Genomic DNA, 10086 nt, shown 5'->3' with positions numbered 1-10086 from the left:
AGACAGACAGACAGACAGACAGACAGACGTGTTTCCTCCTGCCAATTCGCTCGTCACCAAATGATTCGTTCCTCTTTAACTCCATGTGTTTTATTTTGTTTTATTTGTTTACAATAATTGTGTAAAATGAGCTCTGTACATGCTAGTTGTTGTGGTGGCAGCATCATCCTGTGGGAGTGGAGCAGGGACAGGAAGTTGATCAGAGGTTAAAGGTCATCCTGTCAGGAAGCCGGTTAGAAGAAGCATTAGGCTCTATTTTATATTTATTAATAACATAATTAATCAAATCCCATAAAATCTGATGCAGGATGTTGTTTACTCTGCATTGAGAATTATTCATGGATTTTCATTTAGTTTGGCATATTTATAAACTCATTTATTGAACATATCTTCATTTACTTCCCAACTTTTCTTGTTTTTTCTCTTTTTCATCCTCCTGTTTCTTCCTCTTTCCTTCAGTTTCATGAAAACAGGATTCTGCTCCTTTATGAAGTTACTCACATTTCCTGTTTTCTTTCCCTATTTTTAATCTTTTTAACTCTTTCCACTTCCTGGTCCATCTGTTGTTTACTTTCCCTCCTGCCTTTCATTCAGTTTGTTCTTTCATTTGTTTTGTCTTTTCCTCCTTTACCTCCTTCTCTGCTGTGACTTCGATCCTTTTCTCTCAGCCCAGTCGTAACTTTTCTCCTCTCGGCGTTTTTTATCTTCCTGACCTTCTTTGTGTTCTCGAGTTTCTCTGATCTAATTAAAACCTTTAAATGTTGATGATGTTTTTCTTCTCAGTTAATTCAGCTTTGAATCATCTTATTAGTCTGAGAGTGAAGCTGCCTGGATGCTTCGGCGAAGGGACTAGATTGGTGTTGAAGTTAATTATGTGACCAAGCGCATTAAGAACAAATGTTGAGTCATTAGCAAAGAGTTAAGTTTGTGTCATGATCCGTGTTTCTGTTTTTATTTTAACAGAAAGTTTCTGTCCTGAGTCTCTGGTGTTTCTGCGTCTTCCCGTTGATCCCAGCTGTGTCTAGTTACCTGATTACCCCGTGTGTATTTAAGTCCACCTGTTGTCTGTCTCTTGTTGGATCCTCGTCTACTGCGGTCTTTGTCAGGACAGTCTGTGGTCTTTGACAGGACAGTCTGTGGTCTTTGTCAGGACAGTCTGTGGTCTTTGTCAGGACAGTCTGTGGTCTTTGTCAGGACAGTCTGTGGTCTTTGTCAGCGTCAGTCTGTGGTCTTTGTCAGGACAGTCTGTGGTCTTTGTCAGCGTCAGTCTGTGGTCTTTGTCAGGACAGTCTGCGGTCTTTGTCAGCGTCAGTCTGTGGTCTTTGTCAGCGTCAGTCTGTCCGTCGTCACAGTAGAACTGGTTAAGTCCTGTGTCGGCGTCGGCTCTCGTTTTCAGTCTTCTGTGTATCAGTGCTACCGGTAATTAGCTGTGTGCTAACTCTCTGCCATGTTGCCTGTATTGGACTGTTTGAGCTTCATCATTAAATTCATCTTCATCATCTGGGTCTCAGCATTCATCCTCACCACACAAGTATGTACACCTGCTGTACATACTTGTGTATGCTCTCAGATGCTCTCAGTGGATTTACGGTAAATTCACTGCATTTTAAGAATGAAGAGTTGTGGAAAAAGATGGATGGATGGATGGATGGGTGGATGGATGGATGTGTGGATGGATGGTTTTATGGTTGGATGGGTGGATGGATGGATGGATGGTTTTATGGTTGGATGGGTGGATGGATGATGGATGGATGGATGGATGAATGGATGGATGGATGATGGATGGATGGATGATGGATGGATGATGGATGGATGGATGATGGATGGATGGATGATGGATGGATGGATGATGGATGGATGATGGCTGGATGATGGATGATGGATGGATGGATGATGGATGGATGATGGATGATGGATGGATGGATGGATGGATGGATGGATGGATGATGGCTGGATGATGGATGGATGATGGCTGGATGATGGATGGATGATGGATGGATGGATGGATGATGGATGGATGGTTTTATGGTTGGTTGGATGGATGATGGATGGATGATGGATGGATGATGGCTGGATGATGGATGGATGATGGCTGGATGATGGATGGATGATGGATGGATGATGGATGGATGGATGGATGATGGATAGATGGATGATGGATGGATGATGGATGGATGGATGATGGCTGGATGATGGATGGATGATGGATGGATGATGGATGACGGATGGATGATGGATGGATGGATGGATGATGGATGGATGGATGATGGATGGATGATGGATGGATGGATGGATGATGGATGGATGATGGATGGATGGATGATGGATGGATGATGGATAGATGATGGATGGATGGATGATGGATGGATGATGGATAGATGGATGGATGGATGATGGATGGATGATGGATAGATGGATGATGGATGGATGATGGATGGATGGATGGATGATGGATAGATGGATGATGGATGGATGATGGATGGATGGATGATGGATGGATGATGGATAGATGGATGATGGATGGATGGATGATGGATGGATGATGGATGGATGGTTTTATGGTTGGTTGGTTGGATGGATGGATGATGGATGGATGGATTGATGGTTTTATGGTTGGTTGGATGGATGATGGATGGATGGATGGATGGATGGATGGATGGTTTTATGGTTGGTTGGATGGATGGATGGATGGATGGATGGATGGATGGATGGTTTTATGGTTGGTTGGATGGATGATGGATGGATGATGGGTGGATGATGGATGGATGATGGGTGGATGATGGATGGATGATGGATGGATGGATGATGGATGGATGGATGATGGATGGATGGATGATGGATAGATGGATGATGGATGGATGATGGATGGATGGATGATGGATGGATGATGGATAGATGGATGATGGATGGATGGATGATGGATGGATGATGGATGGATGGTTTTATGGTTGGTTGGTTGGATGGATGGATGATGGATGGATGGATTGATGGTTTTATGGTTGGTTGGATGGATGATGGATGGATGGATGGATGGATGGTTTTATGGTTGGTTGGATGGATGGATGGATGGATGGATGGATGGATGGTTTTATGGTTGGTTGGATGGATGATGGATGGATGATGGGTGGATGATGGATGGATGATGGATGGATGGATGATGGATGGATGATGGATAGATGGATGATGGATGGATGGATGATGGATGGATGATGGATGGATGGATGATGGCTGGATGACGGATGGATGATGGATGGATGATGGATGGATGATGGATGGATGGATGATGGATGGATGATGGATGGATGATGGATGGATGATGGATAGATGATGGATGGATGGATGATGGATGGATGATGGATGGATGATGGATAGATGGATGGATGATGGCTGGATGATGGATGATGGATGGATGGATGGATGATGGATGGATGATGGATGGATGGATGATGGATAGATGGATGATGGATGGATGATGGATGGATGGATGATGGATGGATGATGGATAGATGGATGATGGATGGATGATGGATGGATGGATGATGGATGGATGATGGATGGATGATGGATGGATGGTTTTATGGTTGGTTGGTTGGATGGATGGATGATGGATGGATGGATGGATGGATGGATGGATGGTTTTATGGTTGGTTGGATGGATGGATGGATGGATGGATGGATGGATGGATGGTTTTATGGTTGGTTGGATGGATGGATGGATGGATGGATGGATGGTTTTATGGTTGGTTGGATGGATGATGGGTGGATGATGGATGGATGATGGGTGGATGATGGATGGATGATGGATGGATGGATGATGGATAGATGATGGATGGATGGATGATGGATAGATGGATGGATGGATGATGGATGGATGATGGATGGATGATGGATAGATGGATGATGGATGGATGATGGATGGATGGATGATGGATGGATGATGGATAGATGGATGATGGATGGATGATGGATGGATGGATGATGGATGGATGATGGATGGATGATGGATGGATGGTTTTATGGTTGGTTGGTTGGATGGATGGATGATGGATGGATGGATGGATGGATGGATGGATGGTTTTATGGTTGGTTGGATGGATGGATGGATGGATGGATGGATGGATGGATGGTTTTATGGTTGGTTGGATGGATGGATGGATGGATGGATGGATGGTTTTATGGTTGGTTGGATGGATGATGGGTGGATGATGGATGGATGATGGATGGATGATGGATGGATGGATGGTTTTATGGTTGGTTGGATGGATGATGGATGGATGATGGATGGATGGATGGATGGATGGTTTTATGGTTGGTTGGATGGATGATGGATGGATGATGGATGGATGGATGGATGGATGGATGGTTTTATGGTTGGTTGGATGGATGATGGATGGATGATGGGTGGATGATGGATGGATGATAGATGGATGGATGGATGGTTTTATGGTTGGTTGGATGGATGATGGATGGATGATGGATGGATGGATGGATGGTTTTATGGTTGGTTGGATGGATGATGGATGGATGATGGGTGGATGATGGATGGATGATGGATGGATGGATGGATGGTTTTATGGTTGGTTGGATGGATGATGGATGGATGGATGATGGATGGATGGATGGATGATGGATGGATGGATGGTTTTATGGTTGGTTGGATGGATGATGGATGGATGATGGATGGATGATGGATGGATGATGGATGGATGGTTTTATGGTTGGTTGGATGGATGATGGATGGATGATGGATGGATGATGGATGGATGATGGATGGATGATGGATGGATGGATGGATGGATGGTTTTATGGTTGGTTGGATGGATGATGGATGGATGATGGATGGATGGATGGATGGATGGATGGTTTTATGGTTGGTTGGATGGATGATGGATGGATGATGGGTGGATGATGGATGGATGATAGATGGATGGATGGATGGTTTTATGGTTGGTTGGATGGATGATGGATGGATGATGGGTGGATGATGGATGGATGATGGATGGATGGATGGATGGTTTTATGGTTGGTTGGATGGATGATGGATGGATGGATGATGGATGGATGGATGGATGATGGATGGATGGATGGTTTTATGGTTGGTTGGATGGATGATGGATGGATGATGGATGGATGATGGATGGATGGTTTTATGGTTGGTTGGATGGATGATGGATGGATGATGGATGGATGATGGATGGATGATGGATGGATGATGGATGGATGATGGATGGATGGTTTTATGGTTGGTTGGATGGATGATGGATGGATTGATGATGGATGGATGGATGGATGATGGATGGATGGATGGTTTTATGGTTGGTTGGATGGATGATGGATGGATGATGGGTGGATGATGGATGGATGATGGATGGATGGATGGTTTTATGGTTGGTTGGATGGATGATGGATGGATGGATGGATGGATGGATGATGGATGGTTGGATGGATGATGGATGATGGATGGATGGTTTTATGGTTGGTTGGATGGATGGATGGTTGGTTGGATGGATGATGGATGGATGGATGATTGATGGATGGATGGATGGATGGATGGATGGATGGTTTTATGGTTGGTTGGATGGATGATGGATGGATGATGGGTGGATGATGGATGGATGATGGATGGATGGATGGTTTTATGGTTGGTTGGATGGATGATGGATGGATGGATGGATGGATGGATGGATGGATGGATGGATGGATGATGGATGGATGGTTTTATGGTTGGTTGGATGGATGATGGATGGATGATGGATGGATGATGGATGGATGATGGATGGATGGATGGATGGATGATGGATGGATGATGGATGGATGATGGATGGATGATGGATGGATGATTGATGGATGGATGGTTCATTATTTTCTCTCCACCTGTTAAATCCAGTGAAATCTGTAACTGATTTTTCGGAACATTTTCTGTTGAAGATTTTTATCACTGTTGAGGTTTTGCGTCGTTTTATTTTCAGAATAAGAGCCAGTAGTTAAGAGACAAAGGAAACTAGTTTGACATTTTAGTTTATTGGACGTTCTGCATCTGTTTGTCCGTTTCTGAGCTCCCCACAGGAATCCATCATTAGTTTAAATCAGCTGCTGCACCTGAAGGCAAATCAACTCCGTTTAAGTTTCTAAAAGTTTCTTCAGAAAACATATTAATGTCTTCAGCTGTTCTAATGTTGACATGGAGGCTGAACCTTAAGAATCACAGGTTTACTAATCCCTCTGCAGCGTCTCTCAGGCGTTTGAGTTTTTTGCTCTCGCTCCCCCGATGCGCCGTCCACCGATGTGCATCCTGCTTAATTACTTTTTCATGAGTTGGTCCCTGTTTTCCCCTGAGGGAACAGCATCACCCCCTCAGCCACCTCTGATCCACTTAAGGTGACCTTGTCTTCCCGCTGTGATTCCTCTGGGCCGCAGTGTGTGTGTGTGTCCGTGTGTGTGTGTGTGTTGTCAAGAAAACTGGCATGGACTTGTGAGATCTCTCTAGGTACACGCAGAAAGCAGGGTAAAAGGCCTGGGGAGTAACAGTAATCCTGTATTGATTTAAGAATGATTAAAGAAATGAAATGAAATACATATGTGTGTAATGGTTGGAATCAAATACATAGATAAGTAAATAGTTGAAATGATTTATGTCTTATAATCACAATGTCTGTAATGTATGACTGAAATATATAATCTGTATTCATGATCGGCGGTAACAGTAACAACTTAATTGTTATATATATACATTTTCAATGATTTCAGATAATGGTAAAACTGATTATGTTTTGAGTTGATTGTGTTTCATGGTACATTATAAGAAGATTGTAGAGTTAAGCACAGAGAGGCACTGAGCTGGCTGGGCGGGGACCTCAGAACAGATTGCCAAAAAAGGTAATAACTACCAGATGGTCAGCATTGCAAAGGAGTTGCAGCAGTCGGACGCAAAAGAGGGAGGTTTGTGTATTACCAAATGCAGGGTGGAGCGAGGTTTGGGAAGACGGGTACTTTCCGATGAGGTAATCGGGGAGAATGAGTCATAAGATCTCTCCCACACACAACTGTGGACCAGGAGGGTTTAAAAGCCAGCGAGCTGGGGAGGAAACTGTTCTTAGTCCGCGGCGCTGAAGGAGAATCAACAAGAAGACGCAGGCGAAAGATCAGCGGAGGACCACACCCTGGGACCGGGGGAAAAGTTTGAGACTTCTCGCCGCAAAGAAGGACAAGATCCGTCAGCCCCAGCCCTGGTCCCTGAATTTGACCGTTTCCTCTGCCTCCACCCTACGATCCCTATTCAACAGCAGCAGACTTGGGGAAAAGACAAAGGTCACCTAGTGATGAAGATTCTGTTCGTCTAAAAGAGGTTGGACAGATCGACTTTGCTGCTTTTCCGGAAAAGGACCTTGCCCGGCTAGGACAGAGACTCTAACCAAGGACGTCTAAAGATTTCGGCTGCCAAGATCGACTAACATCGGGTGTGAGTTGCCCTGCCCCTAAAAGCCTCGCTCAGTGAGACTAGTGACACAGGTTAGGGATAGAAATAAGATAGGATATGGTTGATTTGGTTGATTTTATAATTAGAAATTAGTATTTGTTACAAGTTTACAATTACTTTTATTAAATCTGTTTGTCATTTACCCCTGCTAAAGCTTGCTTAATAAAATACAATAAAAATAAGAATGGAGGTCGCGGACATTGAATTCAATTGAGTCACTGTTTGATGAGGGTTCTTCTGGTATAAGTAAAATCTAAATGCATGATTCTAGTAATGGGTGGCTTCGTACTTTCCTTTGGCGAGCAATAAATAATGGCCCTGGGACTTACATCTAAGTCACTAAATCCAATCTAGCCGATAACAAGTGCACGTTATTTTAAGGAGGAAAGCTACCGTTAACAGGAGTGGTTGTTGGAACTACGCGGCAGCTAGCGCTACTCTGTCGACTGTTTCTCAACTGAAAAGGGCCGTAACTTCTGGATCTGAAGGTAGTTAGTGCTAGACGAGTTTTCTCCGCCACCAGTTTAAACAGAAATTCTCTAGTAAACCTATGATAGGGTAAAACCCAGGTTTCAGGGATTTTCCGGACCTGTTAGACAGAGAACTGGTCAATAGTCAGTCAGTGGTGAGGTTAGGGCGTGGCTGGCTATTGCAGAATAACGAACATGGCGTCCCTGGGTGGGCCCCTCCCAAAGGAGTAGTAGGACCCCACTTTAACCAAGTCAGTAAAAACAGAGGCGAGTATCTGAATAGCTCACTTGGAGGCTAGCTCTTAAGGAATAGAGTTAGTGGTGACTGATCCGGCTGTCAGTCACAACCCTCGCAGTAACTGTATGGCATACAGGTGAGGGAGAGCTTCTGCTGAGGATAGGTAGAGTATCCAGATGAGAGGCTAGTAGCCATAGCCTGAACCCATCCCTGCTCGAAGGCTAAAGAGAGGCTTTGGGGGAAAGGCGACTCGAAGACAAAGACAATCATGGATGACGGAAAAGAAGAAGAAGAGAAAGGACCAGAACCCCCGCAAGCCTCAGCGCTAGAGCGGGAGACAAGCGTCACCGGATCAAAGGAGGAATCACAGCTCCTACGCTCCCAGATAGTCTTGCAACAGCTTCCAGTGATGTTGATATTGCTCGGTGATGGAATAGAGACCTGGACCACGACCAGTCGACGAAGCTTCGATCGGGCCCATTATTCGGATGACCCCAAGCTTGGGAGGAGGATGATGGAAGCATTAATAAGGCATCAGAAAGTTTACTACTGCACTCAGCTCCAAGATGGTCACCGCCTAGGGGTCGTCAGATGCCCGGAGAAAGTTGCCAAAAAAACGGAAGTCAAAGAGTGGTTGGAGTGGTTTGCTAACCTACTGGAAGGATGGACAGACGGCAAATTACGAATCATCTACAGTCCTTCTGAAAAATACGACAGTATAGTGAAGACGGCGACACTAGCCGCCGGTATAGACGGGGTCATGGTAAACCCAGAGGTCCGCGGAACGCCCCGTTATGCCGAGTGTACTGAAGCCCTGCAGAGACTCGCAGCTTACAGAATAAATCAAGAGAAAAAACGGGAGCTGGACCTGGAAGAGTCGGACATGTCTGAACCCCCTACCCAGAGGGCCAGCCGTGACCAGTCGCCGCTGAGAAAGCCAGCGTCGGGGGACCTAATAGACCTGACAAAAGATGACGATGAGGAAGACCAAGAACAACCAGGCCCTTCGAGGAACCGACAAAGAGCCTCCGAGCCGTCGAGACAGGGGGTCGAGGGTAGGACGTCTGCCTTCGACCTCGATGAAAAACAGTGGGCGGAGGCAGCGAAAGACTGGTCTCCGCGACGGGACTGGAGGGGTGAGTTCCAGCCACAAGTATACAGCACTGAGAGGAAACCAGCGGCTCCCCCACGACAGCAGTCTGGAAGCAGCTCGGATGACGAGAGAGGTGATACAGACGAAGAGAGAGGAACAACCGACAGCCCCAGGAAGAAGCTTCAGAAATCAAACGCCCGGAAGATGCCCCGAGAATTGGCCCCATTGCCCAAGGAAATCATCAGCGTCAGGCTGCAGACGGGGCTCCAAGTGCATCGCTACATCGGAGAGCCGTGGGACATCGAGGGTGACGGACTGATCGCGTTCACTAACGAGAAGTACAAAATCCACAACCGACAGTTCAGAGGGGATCTCAAACATCGAGCGGGAGAAGACTACCAACGAGACCAACGCCTTCTGAGAACTACAGGCAGTGCCACCACCAAGGGGGAAATAGTCACGATAAATGGCTACAACCTGACTTACGGTGTGGTGATCTTGGTCCCAATCGACGCTTACAAGAAAAAGGACAACCTCGAGGATTACCGGAAAAAGATTTGGCACGGATTGTACCGAGGGCTCACGGCTGCGAGCAACGAAGGCATGAGAAGAGTAGTGGTGAGTGTGCAAGGACTGAGATCCCCGGATCTGAGAGGGAACACCGCGCAATCGGTCGCAGAAAAAGGGGTGGTGTCGATAGCTAAGACCAACAGTCACCTCCTGGGGCTTAGAGAGGTGGTGCTCGTAGTAGACCCCCGCCTGCATCAACTCCAGACCGAACAAGGTGTGAGGGCGGCAGCTGAAATAG

The sequence above is a fragment of the Poecilia mexicana genome, unplaced genomic scaffold (genome assembly GCF_051168715.1).
Source record: "Poecilia mexicana isolate PSO_F unplaced genomic scaffold, ASM5116871v1 scaffold_8, whole genome shotgun sequence".
NCBI classification, from domain to species: Eukaryota; Metazoa; Chordata; class Actinopteri; order Cyprinodontiformes; family Poeciliidae; genus Poecilia; species Poecilia mexicana.
Note: the sequence above shows the minus strand (reverse complement) of the source record.